General features: G+C 44.6%; 1 long non-coding RNA gene across 1 annotated transcript; it reads left to right on the top strand.

Moving 5' to 3' along the window:
- The first annotated feature begins 1,721 nt into the window (after positions 1-1,721).
- LOC136290283 (uncharacterized) lies at positions 1,722-3,827 on the top strand. The gene is made up of 3 exons (XR_010721075.1): positions 1,722-1,801; positions 2,494-2,619; positions 2,715-3,827. It is a non-coding gene; the product is annotated as an uncharacterized lncRNA (long non-coding RNA).
- Positions 3,828-17,188: the final 13,361 nt, after the last annotated feature.

Here is a 17,188-nt window from a genome sequence, read left to right on the forward strand (position 1 = left end):
TTTTTTATCTTTCTATATCATAAGAGAGCCTACCAACATCCATTACAGAGCACGACTCCTGTGCTGTTGCATGAGTACAGGAAAAAAAAAAGCAGTGTTTGCCCCAGAGAGAGATATAAGTGCTTATAAAAACAGTGATAATTCATTCTTCTAACACTTTTGTGAAGTAAGCAAATATGATTATCAACCTCATTTTACAGATGGGGAAGTATGTCACAGAAAGGTTAAGTGATTTATCTAATAACATAAAGCATGCCAGTGACAAGAAAAAACTGAAACTCTTGATCCCAGACCCAGACCCAGTTCTCTAGCCTATAAGGCAATCTTTAGCAGCAAAACCAGTAATGAGGACCAGAATTACTGAAATAACTGTTTTTAAAATGCTCAGCTATTTTTGAGACAGAAAACTATGAAAGAATTTCCCAACATTACTTTAATCTTTTGTCCCTGAGCTGAGAAATCTTACATTTCCTAAAACCGTTCCTAAATAAACTCATTTCCCCTTGCTGTGTTCCTTCTTTTCTGTTAGTCACTTTTCCTCATTTCAAAACATCACCTCTAAAAGTATTTACCTAAAATAGCAAATGTTAAACCAGATTTTTGTTTCTCATTTTTCCTGGATAGACCACAAGCAGCCACTTGTGCTCTAAGAAGCATTTCTGAGATGTTCCCCACATGGGGCCAGCCAAAGTCAGCCCCCAGGGCATCTGGTCCCTTGCCTGTGCCTGATGTGATTTCCTGCATGGAGGGAGGAGACCCTTTCCCACTGCTGCCACAGGTAGCTTGGGGGAGGGACAAGCTAATACTGAGCTCTGTACCACCACTCCTTTGATGAGATACCTTGAAGGTCCTGTTTGAGGTCTAGGACCTCTGGGCAGTGGGATCCAGAGCAGCATTCCCACATGTTCAGGCACCATGTTCTCTCCAGCTTGGCATTGAGCTGTGCTGCAGCCCCTGTCCCTGCAAACAGGCTCTGCATCCTCAGCCTCAGGTGTGCCACCACCACCTGGGAGCGTTATTTATGCCTCCTTTTTCTTTGTAGCTGGCTGTCATCCTAAATTCAGCTGACAGCAAAGCCACAGACGCTCTCCTCCAGCTTCAGGCCACAAAGAAATGTTTGTCTGTTTTCTGAAACATGATTAATATTTAACTTGCCCAAAGTAAGATTCCAGTCCAGCTGGCAGATGTGAAACCTCAGGTGTGGCTGTGGCAAGGCACCCTGTCCAGCTGCCTAGCAGAATGAGGGCAGGCAGTAGCCCTGAGGTGCCAGCGTGTCCTTCCTGCATGCTCACAGCTCCCATTCAAGCTGGAGAAGTTTCTCTGGGAAATGGAGTCCAGAAAAGTCTCCTCTGCCACGTCCCTCAAAGGGCATCATAGTTGATTCCCTCTTTACCTTTTCACCTCTGCTTGACCTGTTTGTAATGTGGAGTTTATGATGTAATTATATCTCACACAGCTGAAATTGTCCCCTTATCACCAGACTGATTACACTTAACAAGGCATAAACTCCCTCTCTCCTTCTCTGCCAGGAGTCCAATTTTAAGCTCTAATTGTTTTATAGGCCTCTTGCACTCCCAAGAAAGAAAAAAAAAAAAAAAGAGAGAAAAAAAAAAAAAGAAAAATTAGTTACCATTTACACATGTTGTGTAAGGCACATTTTTCACCCTCCCATCCACACAAATGCCTCTTGGGGACTGCCCAAATGACTAACAACCCAACAGCTTATACGCCTCAGTGCTTTCCTAATGATTGCTAGAAGCCTCAGCTTTTCTCCGTCTCAAGTACAAATTGTTTCTTAGAGGTGAGCTGCAAAGGCCCCTTTCCAGGGCAAGAGTTTCTGCTCAGGGTCACCAGCACCTGCCTGCTGGCACACAGGGCTGGTGACAAGCCAGAGGGCACTGAGCTCTGCTCAGACCTCCTCCTGCAAAGGCTCACTCAAGGGCACCTTGTCTTGAGCTAAGGGAAGGTATGCAGTGAGTTACTGTGGCTCAGCTAGGACAAGCTGAGTGATTTCTGGCTCTCTAGGAGAGTGGCCCTGAGATTTCACAAAGAGCAACCAGGTTATCCACTGGGCAGTCCTGACATCTTCTGAAAGCATTCTTCTTTCGATGGGTTTTCCTGCTTCCCATTTTCCTCTTTGAAAAAGGAGGGCACACAATATTAGCTACAGACACAAGACATCATGGTATTTCTGTAATTTACTATCTTGTTCTAAGCAATACAGCCCAACAGATTTGTTGTTTTCAGGAGGAGATTCACCAAAAGAAAAGGGGCAATGTGAAAAGATGGGACCAGAGGAAAGGGAGGAAAAAAGACAGAGGAAGCAGGAGCCCATGGGGTCAACGTTCCCAGCATTAAGGACAAGGCTCACTGCCTCTCAAGTTGCCAATGCTCTTTTTTAATAGCAGTATTCTGCTCACAGCCTGTACCCACAGGTAGCAGGTGGTTTGCAGGTTTCTCAGGTAAGTTTTTGGTCTTTTTGTGCTTGTACAGCAGCTTGTACAGTAAGAGTCTTGCTACCTGAGGAGAGACACTGCTGAAATACAAGAGAACGGGACATGACCCAATACTAAGAATAAGAACTTGTACAAGGATTAGGTGGACCATCAAAATAAGGAGGTGAGAGATCTCTGCAGGGAGTACAATTAATGGCATTTTCAGAGTACAGAAGTCCATGTTGATGGTGTCCTCTGTCTCATCTGGCTCTTTTCCAGATCTTTTTGCTGCTGGAGCTGGCTTATTCCACAGTATCTCTTTTGTTTTTTTCCTTTTCCCTCCTTCATTCCCCAAGCTCACTTGGCCCTAGGGACCTTTAATGCCCTATTTGCAGTCCAGGCAAATGTTCTTTCATAAAATCCCAGCCAGATGTCCAGCTGGTGAACAAATCACATAGCTCAATTGATTCCTGTGGAGCTATAACAATTTATAGCAGCTGAGGCTCTGGTCCTATAAACTGCAGTGAGCTTGGAAGGGAACTGTGAAGGGCTGCATACACCACAAGTTAAGGATGTGTATTGGCATTTGGGGAACTGGGAAAGGTTTTGGAGATAAATGTAAAGCAAAGCTGAGGAGTACAAGCAAAGCAGGTGTGCTGCCAAGCAAGGAATACAGGAGCACTGTGGGTTAGGAGCGTTGGGAAATGACTGAGCACACGGGGGACACTGGCTTGCATTCCTGACACACTAGCTAAAATTATTATATTGGGAAAAGGAAAATGCACCAGATGTGGTTCTGCCCACATTGGTAAAGCGGGAATTTCATAGAGCAACTTCAGAGTTCATACAGTGTCAAAACAAATTCATGAAGGCATAGATGTGGATGTAAGAAAGCACGAGCAAAGCCTGCAAGCCGTATCCTGTGGCATGTGCCCAGTAAGGGGAGCATCAGGAAGGGTGCTGAAGCAGGATTCTTATTGTTCCATTGTTTTTTCTGGTTTTATTAATATCTTCATTGAAGATGTGGAATAGTTGGGGGACAAGAGTAGAGAGGATGTGAGAGTCTGCTTTCAAAGGCAGGCAAGAAGGAGAAATAACAAAATGGGAGCTGGAGAAATTGAAACAACAGGAAGAAATTACCCAAATGAAACATTAAGCTTGGAGGAAAAAAGTAATTATCTGAGATCAGGGAGGGAGGAGGAAAATAACCCAAACCACAGGTGCTTAATGGGAAAGATAGCAGCAACACTGGAGCACTAAGGGCTATAATAGAGGGCAAATTGCATTTGACTTTGGCAAGACAGTGCAAGGCCCTCGTTTGTGCACAGAAGCGCTGTATAGATTATGCAGCAGCAAGCTATGGTCTTCTTTCTCTATGGATGTCATGCCTAAAGTATTGTTCTCTCTTCTGGGCATTTCAATACCCAAAAGCTATTGAGACAGAGCAATATATATTGATTACCAGAATATCTAAATACAAGAAAAGGTGGAAAGAGCAAAGTTTGTACCAGTTCACTAAGCAGTGACTAAAAGTAAGTAGGATCATTTCTGATAAGGAGGCAGATATAAAAGAGGGGCAGCAAAATTACTGGAAGGAAGAGAAACATAAGGGATAAACAAAAATCAATTAATTTAGAAAGTCTCAGGAAACTTTACCAGGAAGCAATAGTATGCTACTTGGTATAACAGGTTTCTCCTAAAGAAGGCAGTGCATGCCAGTGACCTGGGATATTGTAAGGTGCCATAAATCACTAAAAGGGTTTTGCAGGCAGCTTGTAGGGAAATTAACGGTTGCTTTTGCCAAGTTTTCCTGACGTTTTGCAGACATTTATCTATGTTTTTGGGGGATGATTCTTGATGCAGACTATCCACACATTCTTTAAATGCTACCCAGGAGGTGGCATGAGCTTCTTATTGTTAGACATTCTTCAAGGGGCACCTTCCAAACCCCAAACCCAGACTCACCAGCCCTGCCTCTTTCCCATTACCCTTGAACCTGCTGAACTAATACTGTTTTTCAGGAGCATTACAGTTTCCCAACCCATCAATTCAAGGAAGAAAGTGAGGACATCACATTTTACTTTCAATTGCACAAGACAGCAGAGGGTTAAACTGAAAGTGGAGTGAAAGAAGAAGTTTGCTTTATTCTTCCTTTCATAGTCCCAGCTCTTCTCTTTATTTTGCTATTACAAAAGGCCAGAAGGACAGAAAAGCCTATATATTTCTTTCACTTCAGTTGATATGATCTGTCCCCAAGGGATTCCTCTACTTTGTATTACCACAATTCCCAGGCCCTACTTCCTCTGAGCTTTCCTTTTCCATTATTCCTCAATTATTGTGTCTGATTAAAAAAAAATCAATTATTCAATTCAGTCTTCCCTAGACAGCACCAATTTTGAAATGGACATGCCTAACCTGTTGCCAGTGTGTGCTAAGCACTGCTGCTAAAGAGAAATCTCTAAAACCAACCCAGGAATGTGAAGCCACACACATACACAACCCATTTCACAGGGGATTGCACGTTGTTGTAGCAGGTAGATTTACTTTTTACAGACACAATGATCTGAACTGACATGCAGGAAATATGAACTACATTTCCTTTTTTTTTAGTCTACCCCCCTGTTCCCCCTCTCTTTTTTTTTTCATAATTGTCTGGAAATTCAGTCACAACTAGGTGCTCAGTTACAGGCAGAGTGGGGAACTCGGCATTAACTCAGCATGAACCCTGGAACTCTGGTAGCTCTGATTTGCTGCCAAGAGAAACAAATTAGGTCCTGTTCTGCTAATAGGACTGTGTGCACAGAACATGATCTAGTAAGCAATGGCATTATCAGAGAAATGGGGGAATCCTCAGGGCCATTTTAAGGATGTGCTGGTGCTTCAGATGGGATCCCATCTTTGATGTTGTTGTCTTTGAAGAACACCTGAAGCAACAGCAAACATATCTGAAGGCAGATAAGTAGCAAGTAATTAGTGTATACCCACAAAACACAAAATGTAGCTCCTTGACTCTTTATAAAGCACTAATATCTGCTTTGATTAAACCTTAGCCTCATTTTGCCTTCTATAAATGCACAGAAAGCTTGGAGCACCAGAAGCTGTAACGCGTTGTTCTGCACAGGCTCTGTGGCCCAGAACTATCCTCCCACAAAGCCTACCCTGCACTCTGTCACTCCGTGAGGCAAGTGGTTTAATGTGACACAAATCCTTGAGGCCACAGGAGAATATCAGGTCACCCAAGTATTGCAGACACATCTTTGCTGTATCATGGAAATAGAGGAGCAGAGACCTCTGTTTTCCACCGACAAACTGATGAATCATGTAATCCCTCACATAGGAGCTCATAGTTTTGCACCTGTGTAATTTTGCATGTGTGCTTGCCTGTTGCACACATGGGTATTTACACTCCCAGTGAAGGCCCATCAAGGTACTGAGAATCCTACAAGAGGCCACCAGTTAGAAGATTACCTACCTCACCTTACTTCAATACTGGCCTATGGAACTCAGTCCTGTGCTCAACATCTGACAATGGCTGTGGCAATCAATGAGCAGTTCTTCCTGCTTTCCCTGCTAAACCACTGGGGTTTAGGCATTGTTCATCTCTTATTCATCAGCCTGTTGACCATGACACTGGCTGAGAGACATCCTGATTGCATAGGCAGCTGTTGTATCCCTCTCCGGAGGACAGTGTCCTGGTTTCAGCTGGGACAGAGTTAATTTCTTCCTAGTAACTACTGGAGTGCTGTGTTTCTGATTTAGTATGAGAATAATCTTGACACACTTATGTTCTAGTTTCTGCTAAGCAGTGCTTACTCTATGTAAAAGACTTTTCAGTTTCCCATGATCTGGCAGTGAGGAGCTGCAGAAGAAGCTGGGAGGGGGAACATGGCCAGGACAGCTGATCCAAACTAGCCAAAGGGATATTCCATACCACAGAACATTGTGCTCAGTACATTAACAGGGGTGAGTTGGCCAGAAGAGACTGATCACTACTCAGGGACAGTCTGGGCATCAGTCAGCCAGCAGAGAGCAATTGGGTTGAGCATCACTTGTTTCTCTTGGGTTTTATTCCTTTCTCTCTCCTTTATGTTACCATTATTATTGGTATAATTAGTTTTTGTTAGTAGTATTATTATTTTTCCCCCAATTATTAAACTGTTCTTATCTCAACTTACTATTTTCAATTCTCCTCCCTATTTGGGAAGGGGTGAGCAAATTGCTGCATGGTGCCAGCTGGGGTTAAATCACTACACCAGCTGTGTTTCAGGTGCAGTGTCACCTGCCAGGCAGCGTAAACAAAATCATTTCAAGGTAGCAGGTATGTTATTTTTTAGGTTGGCTGGGAGACCTTGGGCCCTGGAGGCACTGATGGGGGTTTGCTGGTGTTAGCTGGAATGCAGATGGAATGCAAGACTGGAAACTTAGCAGAAGGCTCAGGGACAAACATTTGGATTACAAAATGAATCACTTCAAGTTTCCAGGGGAAAGACTTGAAAGAGCCCCACCTACACACTGCTTTTTATCGGGGGTGTGAGTTTCACAGATCAGAAATTATTTGCAACTATAACCTGCAGGGAATATTTCCTTCAGATACAGCCATCCATAAAGATTTTGCATTAAGAGACATGGATATTTGCAAGCACCATCTAATTCTGAAAGCTGTCAAAACACCAGCAGCAGATGCATTTAGTCAGACAGCTAAACTTTCCCACAGCTGCCCAGCATCTCTAGCTCTTGCAGTGGATTTCCCTAAAGACATGATTCAAACTGTGCAGCCTGATCTTGTAGACTTTCTACGTCCTCTCATACTGGCCTTTAAGTAGAAACATATTTTTATGAAGAAAAACATTTTACAGAGTTTAAGACAACAAGCTGCAGTTGAGCTGCCGCACAGAAAGAGACATCATTACAATCACATCATCAACAGACCATGGTGGTAGCTCAGCAGCCAGGGCTGTGCACTGTGCTAGTGCTGCACACTGTACAAAGCCAGCCTCTTAGCCTTATTCCTCTGGCCATGTCTTACTGCTGCCCTGGTGATTCTCCCTTACTTAGTTGTGTCTGTGCCCTTTAGATCCTGAAGTGGCAGCTAATGCAAGCGGCAGAAATCTGGGAGAAAGAAGGAAGACCAATGAACCTGGAGAGATTGCATTCTGGAATGAAAAATCAGTTCCCCCTTGGATGAATATTCCAAGGGGAGTGTGAAAGGGGGGAAAAGTAAGTGATCTGCAACAGCTATGCACAGGGAGGGAGGAAAACTCATAAAAGAGTGAAACTGAAGGAGGCTTGGCAGTGACAGATCATAAATTCATAGGCAAGCAGGCCATAAATTATGGCAAGGATAAACAGCTGGAGGAACCTTGCCTCCACAGCCAGGCTGTGGCTGTTGCAAAGGCAAGGAGTTGCTGCTATTAAATCCAAGCTTGTCCTCTCCTCCTGGAGCCTCCCTTGCTGGTGCCAGCAATGGGACTGAGCTGAGCCCTAGTGCTGAGACAGGCACTGGTGAAAACCATCTGCAGCAGCAGTGGGAAAGGCAGTTTTGCTCTGTCCATGGAAATCCCTCGGGTTTGGTTCTTCTCCCGAGATTTAGGTGGTTAAGGGGGTTTTTGCCTCTGAAAGCCCTGAGCCAGGTTGCAAGAATGAAACAGAGTCTTCAAGGTCTTGTTTTTCTTGATTTCTCGCATTGTTTATTATTTTCTTAACTTACAACGTTCTTTGTGCCCAGCCAAGACCTGAACAGCAGCTAGGACATGAGGCGACTCCCCTCGTGGTGGGACATCGCAGTCCCTTTATACAGAAAGTTACGTATCAGCTATTTACAATTATGTTCCAATGCCTATCACCTATACTAAAGGGGCCAACTCTGCTCTGACCTAATCTCCTTGAACTGCTTTGTGTCACAGTCACCAGAAGATGGAGACCAGGGGAGAAGAAGGAAGAACCCAGGGCACCACCCTAAATCCTCCATCCTGTTCCCCATGTACCTATATTCTAAAAACTCAAAACAACACAATTTTTTACCTTGTGCTAAGCTTAACTACTGTTTTCACACCTTTTTGGTTTGTAATTCTTCTGTCAATGTTGGAAGCCATTCCCATGGGCTGAAGTCAAAGGCAGTGTCCTCCTGGGCTTTGTGCCAGAGTCTACAACCCCTCTGTACAGATCTTAAACCCTCTTGCTTGGGTCCCAGTCCTCTCTGCCAAGGTCTGTGATCTGCCAGGACACTCAAAGGAATACCCTGGACTCCAACAGAAATCTGCTGCAGCTGTACAGAGGAGACCTCTTGGGTGGAGAGAACTGGCTAGCCCAGGAGGATGACGGCAGCGTCCTGGTTTGCAAAAGCTGGAGATGATGACCAACAGTTTACAGCTCCTGCAGCAGATCCCTTTCTTCCTGTTCCTGAGGTGCTCCAGGAGGTAATAGCCCGTTCCAGCCAGGCAGCACCCAGAGCTGAGTAGTTATATTCTGCTTTCAGCATCCAACAGACAGAAACATGCCCAAAGTGAACAGAGTCCAGAGGAGAGCAGTAAAACATGATGAAAGGGTCAGAAGAGTTGATTTACAAGGGACAAATAAAAGAACATATGTTTAGCTTGGCTCAACAGTGACTGTGGGGAGATCACCAGATAGCTGAGAAAGATTTGAAGGACACAGTCAACAAAAATGGATCTGAGGGCAGGGAGGGAAAGGAGGTGGCACTGCTTCTTGACCAAGAGGCTTTCTTTAGTAGTAGCAGACTGAGAATATCCCAGACTGAGAATCTTCAGTAGAGTGGCTACAAAGAGAAGGTAACCACTGCCTAACAGAGATGTGCTGCTGTCATCTCCATTTGGTGTGGGCAGACTGACCCTCTTCCTTGCCCCACCACCTCTAAACAAAGGTGCCACTTCCCAACAGATGAAGAAGGCCATTCCTCCTCTGAAGTGACACTACAGACAATTCCTATAAAGACACTGACTTTACCAGAACTGAGATTCATCCCGCCTGACAAAAGCAGTTACATAATATTGCAGCAGTAAAATGCATCTCTCTTCAGACTGTGCCAGTACTAGCAACCTTCATCCCAGTTGTCATCCCACTGCAGAAACATTTTGTTGAGGCTCCTGGACTCCAGAGGAAATTGCCCAGAACATGTTTCTGGAGGAGTGTTCTGGCTTAGCTAGCCCCAGTGCAAGGTGTTACAGCTGATGCTGTGTATCTGTGACTCTGCCCTGAGCATATGATAAAGTAGTTTGCTCAGATGTAAGAACAACAATACAAAAGTTGTTCCATGGATCTGCTTACCCTGCTGCATATTCAACTGTTGTACATTCCGGAGGACATGGAAAGATATTGCACCTTTTCCCAGTCCCTTCTATTTCTGGACCTGCTTCCTGGCAATGAAAAGCAATTCAGAGTGCATATACTGCTCATTTCAACTTTCTGCTTGTTGGCAAGAGCAAGCAAGCAGGCAAAAGCATCATGGATTCCACTTTGCACAGGTGCTTTTCCATGAGCTGATGCCCAGTGGAATGTGGAAGTAACTTCCATGACATTTCCACCCTCCTCTGCTTGACAGTGTTCCCAGATTTCAGTCCAGCTGAACAGCAAACAAAAACATAACATCAGGAGAGGGTTGGGATACTCACTTTGTGCATGCATTCTAGTCACATCACAGCTCTCATAGAACAGCAGAGAGAGTTATGATTTTGCCCATTGAGTTATATATCCTCTCTCCTTTTGAAAATACGTATGGTTGGTTGAGAACACTGAGCTGGAAATGGGGGATTATGGATACTGGGGCCAATATATAATAGGTAGAGCCCAGGCTATCCCTCACCCACAGCAGGCACCCAACCCCCTGCTCTGGTTTTTGCCACTGCAGACATCCAGCTCTGGATGTGGGAGGACCTTTTGATAGATCCCTCCAGTTGTAGACAGAGACATATCCATGCTGCTATAGCTGGCAGCTATATGTCTTATATGTGTTCTGTGTCCTTTCCCAGCCCAAACAAGGTGGCACCATTACCTGTTGAGGGAAGTAGAGAAGTTAACCAGAACAATGACTTTGGAAGGCATCCAGAAGGCCATGAGAGGTAAGAGCTCATGTTTCACTGAAATTATAGTATCTATCTGCCTATGCAACAGGCTTTAAGAAGCAAGAACACCTTCATAGGAAATACAGCATGTGTATAGCACATATGAGAAACTCTTTAGGAGTACTGGCAGCTAGTCCCATACTCTGGAAAAGTATCAGTATTTATTCACTGAACAGGAGGCACAGAGGGAGAGAGAAAGAACAAGCATCAAGAAGTCAGACAAGTTTTTTTCCACACAATCTATGTCCAAAATGCTGTGCATCAAAGCACTAGGCAAAGTGTCTCTTCTTTGGATATACAACCAATTCATTCCTCCAGAGCACAACACAAAATCCAGAGAACATACACTGCCATGAAAGACAAGATCACCAACCACTTCACAAAACCTATAGTATCCATCCAGCTCAAGCAAAGTCCAAAAGTATTAACCAAGCATGTAACTTCACATCCCCTTTATGACTGGCCATGGCATAGAAGACATTTGAGACTGGTCAGAAGTCCTTTGAACACCCTGAGACCAAGTACTCATCAGCTTCTGGGAAATACCTCATTCTGTATCTATGTCATTCCTTGAGGAAATCTGATGTTCAATCCATCTCTGGACAAATTCCCTATCTCAGTGTTGATAACAGGCAAAGTTACAAATTTTGCTGAACTTCCTACTCTTTCTCACACCCGTTGGAGCCCAGCCTCAAAACTCATTCCTGCACCTCTGTTTGGAGGGCTGGAGGAGGCAGGCAAAGGCATCTCCTCCTCCCAGACTGAGCTCCAGCCAGACCCTCAGTGATGTGGCAGTGAGCATTACTGGTAGCCTGGCCCTGCTGAGCTCAGAATAAATAAATCCCTGTGCCAGGAAGGAGTAATGCAGCTGCTCAGAAAAGTCTGCAGACAGCAAGAGTTTTGCACAGCATGCAGGAACAAGATTTTAAAATAAGATGGCCATTGCCTGCCTGTGTGCAACAGGCAATCAGTAAGCCTGAGCAGGTCTCTCTTACCCCAGGCCCCTCACCTGTCTCCCAAACCTAAGCAAAGGTGTGCTATGAAAACCGAGGTCCCTTAGCCCATGTACTTTGACCTGCTGCCTCAAGTACTTGTGTGGGCAGTGTGGGGGACTGGAGCCAGATGCCTATATACTGCCATGCTGTGAGTGTCCCTGCCTCTGTTTCACCTTGTCTCTCCAGGCAGTACCAGTCCAAATCAGCTTGGCATCGTCATGATGCTGTAAAACCCTAACCAGGTCAACTCACAGCAGCCACCAAAGCCCACTTTGTGTCTCCAAACCCAGCCCACACAACTCCCTATCCTCAGCAAACACTGGTCAAATCATGTTTTAATCTGATTTGGAGCTTAGGAAGAGTGCTACAAGGAGAGGAAACCCTCAGTTGGTGCCTCCCTGAACCAGGGAACCTGAGAAGTTCTGTCTGGAGCAGAGAGCAGGGAGAGAGGATGGGCTACACAAACACTGTGGGCAGCAGGGCTTTCCCTGTTGCCTGACAGGGATCTCACAGTGTCCAAAGCCAAGCCAGCAAGGGGACCCACAGCCTTCACCCTGTAGTGTCTGCACCAAATTACTGATCCCCAGGTGCGAGAAAACAGAACTGCATCTGAGTCCCAAGGGAACCAGTAGGTGAGCAAGCCTTTGGTGAGTTCCCCTCCCTCCCCCAGGCTGGCATCTCCCCAAGGAAGAGCTGAACCACATTGCCAGAGAGCTTGTATTTCCCTTCCTGTACTGCACCTGCTCACTGGAGGTAAAAAATTGGTCAAAACAGGGACAAGAGGGATCCCACAGCACCAGCCAGACAGAGGGAAAGCTGCTTCCTAAAGTCAGGCAGAAGCTCAGGAATTTGCTCTTTCATTTCTAGCAGAAGAGGAGCATCTGTCTTCCCACCTGTTCCTCTTAAGCATAACTCCTGGATTTCAGTTTCTGAAGCTGTCAGCTTGCTATTAGTTAAAATGCATTCCCATCACAACTGAACATAACACCCAGCACTTTAAGTCAGTGCTGGTTTAAGGGAGTCATTTTAACCGCATTAGTTTATACCTGGAAGGGAAGCAGTCTACTTCTAAAACATACATTTCTTTGGAAGAAAGGCTTTGATAATAAGGGAAATTAAACTGAGGCAACCTCCCAGAGATTGCTGCACTGAGGGGTCAGACCACTTTTCATCACCTGTGATTCTTTTTTCATTAATTTTTTCATAATTTTTATGTGTCAATTGCTGGTAAAACAGCATCATGTGTTCAAACAAACTCACGTCTTGCCAGCCTGTCTTTGCATCTTATTAGATCCAGCAGTCATCATGCTAAATTTGTGCCTTCCTGTTTATTTCCACCACACCAGATTGCAAGGAGCTGCAGACTGTGTGTTCTTATAAATAATGATAGCACATTGCATTTACATAACCTTCCATCTGTGGATCAAAGAACTCCACAAAGCAAGGTTTGATGTTCACATTTTATTATCATCTTCACTTCTTGCACGAGGAAAAGAGGAAGCAGAGAGGGACAAGCTCCCATTCAGAAGCCAGTTTCATTGACTAGGGAACAGCTCCTTTTCAGTCTCGATTTTATAAGCCCAGGATGATTTTCAAGACCCTAAGGCCACATCTGAAATTAAGGGGAAGATGTAGGTACCCAGGACCCTCTTGAATCCGAGCTTACCAAAAAACCATTATATTGGTGCCTATGTGGGTTATCCTACCTGGAGAAGACAAGGGAGAGTCTAAATTTCTTCTGTGGGCAGGTACTAGGTCATCTGCAACAAAGCAGGAGCAGGACAAATGTGCTAGCCAGGATGCTGGCTGTAGTAGATATGCTGTCTCTCAGAGGGGCTTGGTGAGGTGGATGACTGCTTAATTTTAGTCCACTCAGGGCATGAACCCTCAGAGAAAGAAGCAAAGTAGCCAGGACAGAGCCTTATTAAGTGACTTTACTCCAAGAAGACTTTCAGTCAGAGTAAGCAGTGTAGGAGTCTCTAGAGAATTAGTTGCTAGAAGTCAAATACCAAGAAAAAGAACAGACAGACACAGCAAAAACAACACTCCTCAAGGCCAGTCCTGGTGTGGCCATTCAGTCAAGTTTGTGTAACATTTCTGGCTGTCACCTCTGTCCCTGCTTGCACAAAATAACTTCTGAGTCAGCAATCACCCCCTATTCCGATGGCCTTTCATCACTGCCTAGTTGTTTCCTCCCTCCAGTACACACAGCTTAAAGTTGCTATGTCAGGATACAGCACCTCAAGTGCCTGGAAGCTGCTCAAGGTGCTATTTTTGTGGTGTTGGTTTATTTTTACATGTCCTAATGTACAAGGAAGGTTCAGGCTGGGTGAGAAGGGGAGTGGAGATGTCCTGCAAAATATCAGCAGTGGTTTTTAAGTCTCTGAATGGAATTTCAAGGAGAAAGGAGCAAAGCAGTTGGCAGAGGAACCTGCTTTTAGTCTAAGTACTTGCTTTCATGCTGGTGTCTTTAAGTCTTCTATGAAAAAATCTTGTGATGCTCTCTCTCCTTGCACATTGAGACATCACTTTTCCCTTTGAAAATCTACAGCACAGTGATTCTGAGCACCTCTTCCATTGTCAGCTGGTTGGAGACAGATGCCAAACAAATATTCTGTATCCCCTGATGTATTCTTACCCATCAAAGAACAGGCACGGCTTTAGGCAGCATGAAAGTGATTCTGCCTCTAGTTTTGTTTCCTCCTTCTTGCCTTCTTACCACCTGGACCCTGAGCAGCTCCACTCTTGTACACATGCACACTGAGGCATAGACTTCGTCTTCATGGCATGGGGTTACCTCAAAAAAGTCAGAGTTTAAAAATGGCTGAGGAAAATGCAGAAATAAGGAATTATTCCTGCTAATTAGATTCCCAGCTAATCTGCGCATAGGACCTCCATGCAATATCCTTAAATAAGGAGAATGGCACTTCAGAGCAATGGGTAACCTATTTTCCAAAAATATGTAAAACCTCCAGATATGTTACATATCTGCCAGCACACTGATCCACACTGTCTTCATTTGACCCATCGTCCTATACTCCATAGAAGGGACGCCAAATCCCATATGCTCCTAAGCCAGTCAACCCTGGTTTTAAGAGACATTCCCAGTTATTAATTTTTTCAGAAAATTCTGGTCCAAAATTTTGAAAGTTTTATGTCTTTTCTGAAAATAATTATTCTTGCTACTCAGTGAAAATGAGTTATTAACCCTCTTTTGACCAACTAAGCCAAAATGCATTTGTGACTGTGTTCTTGTATTCTCCACTTGATAAACAGTCATGTTTTTGTGACTTTTATAAAGGTATTGAAATAGTACTCCTCTAAAACAGGAAATCTACTTTCTGTGGCTTGTCTGGATGCTGCTAGAGTGCAGCATTAGACACACATGCAGAGCCCTTCATGTATCTGCAGCACTGTATTACTTCCACCTTTCTGACGCCTCTCACACCAAAATGTCATCTCCAAAATGGAAGTCTCCTTTCCTGGAAGTCCAGGAAAGGGCCAAGGACACCATGAAAGCCCAGAGCAAGCTTATTTTCTCTACTCGCCTCCAAAGGTTTCCCCAAAATACTTCAATCCCAACTGAGAGAGATGCAAAAGAAGCAGTTACAGAGCACACACAGCTAGCCCATGTGACAGACCTCAGCATTTTCTGGCATCACAAATCCTTCTTACTTACCATTTGTTATTGATTTTGTTTTTGTGAATGGTAGCCTTGGCTTGAGAAAAGGAGGTGTTAGGTACAATAATAAACAAAAAAGACAAGAAGAACCCTAAAGGTGGTAGACTGCTCATCCAGAGTGGTCATGGGCCTGGCCAGAAGCCACATACTCAGGGGAACTTCATAAGTAACACTAGATGTCTGTGGAGGTTGCCCTTCCTTCCACTTCCATGCACCATCTGTCACAGGACATACTCTCTCTGCTTGAAAAACCCCACTGTCCTAACTCAAGGCAGCAAACCAAGAAAAGATGCAATGCTGATGGTGATGAAGGCTGGGCACCTCCAGGGTACCTCCACACCTCTCTCAGTAGTGTGAGGTACCAGCAGGAGGCATCACACCCCCAGCAGCTCAGCCCCTGATCAGATACACCTCAATGAAGGTGACAAAACCATCACAGAGAGCAACAGAGAAAAGGCACACACACAGGAAGAGGGAGGGAGAAAGGAGAGCTGGCAGGCAGCTGCCCAAGGACAATGTGATTCTGTAAGTCTCAACACCACCAATCAAGAACCACAGATTTTAATCTATGCTGTAATTAACTTTATCCAAACGAGCAGCAAGCTGACTGGATTTCTTTGGGAGTCTTCTGGCAATTTAATGTGTCTTTAAAATGACTTGGCACTCCTAGAGGAAGAGGAGAGGGAGCAGAAGATTGATGCAGTGCCAAGGATTTACTCCCACTAATGAAAAGGGATTGCCAAGACTGATTATATATTAAACACTATGCACTAGGTGCTAGGTGCTACTCAAATGGGAGCACTGCTCTAACCACGGTGTTCTCAAAACCGTCAGCAAAATAACCTACTTTGCAACACGTGTGTGGAGTGGAGTACAAAGCGAATGGCACAGGTATTTCAAATTACATCTGCAGCATGTTAAAAGGTAATGCAGCATGAAATCAGTCTCACTCACACTGAAGCAATGGAAATGACAGCCCCTGCATTTCTGGGCAGGTTTTGGCTCTGAGGTTTGCGTGCTGCCCTGACCAGCCGTGCATGTTGGCACAAGGGGCCAGTGCAACAAAGGCCTCTGTTCATTCAGCTCTTTTGCTTGAGATGGGGATGTGACTTGCTAAATGACTTGCTGTGACTGCCTTGGCCATCTCAGAGGTCATCTCAGAGCCTGGGGTGGAGCTGAGAGATCTGTCACAGGGTGAGAATTGGTGGCAACACTTGGCCATAGGCATATGAGTTAAATCTTTCTTGGCAGTTGGTACTTCATGTTGACTTATTTTGTTTAGGACCCCAAAATAATTTCTTAGAGGTCTTAACCCTTCCCTATGAGTAGCATGGGAACTTTGATGAAATTTAGACCACCCAAATGTGATAAATTCTCTTAAGTTATTTATAAAAACTGCTTTTCTTTCTGTACTTGTTTCTTTACTGCTGTAGCAGACTTCATGGGAAAAAAAAGGCATGCTGAATACCAGGGGACCTGCATGTTTATTCATGCTGGGAGTTACGCATAGGACCAACAGGCCAGGATTAGGTTTCTAGTTCTTTCAGCTTTGTAGCTGCTACCAGCACGTTGTCAGGAAGTTTCCATCTCATGAGTGACATGGCTGGAGTGGGACTGGCAGTTTGGAAGGAGCAGGCATGGAGTGGCCAAGAAGAACTAAGCACCAGTTTCTTGGTGTGCAATAACATCCTTTTAACACAGTTAAGATTCTTTTTAACACTCTTGCAACAGCCTTAGGGCTGAAGGATCCATTTCTGTCCATTACTATCTGGTGCATTTCTACCCTGGAGAATTTTCTAATACCTAATCTAAATATTCCCTGGTGCAACTTGAGGCCATTTCCTCTTGTCCTGTCACTTGTCAACTGGGAGGAAAGACTGCCTGGCCACAACATCCTTTCAGGTAATTGTAGAGTTACAGGATTCCCCCTTGAGCTTCTTCTTCAGGCTAAGCCAATGCAGCTCCCTCAGCTGCTCCTCCTAAGTCTTGTGCTCAAGG

This window comes from Chamaea fasciata, unplaced genomic scaffold (genome assembly GCF_029207755.1).
Source record: "Chamaea fasciata isolate MVZ Bird 193981 ecotype frontalis unplaced genomic scaffold, bChaFas1.0.hap1 SCAF_5, whole genome shotgun sequence".
Taxonomy (NCBI): Eukaryota; Metazoa; Chordata; class Aves; order Passeriformes; family Sylviidae; genus Chamaea; species Chamaea fasciata.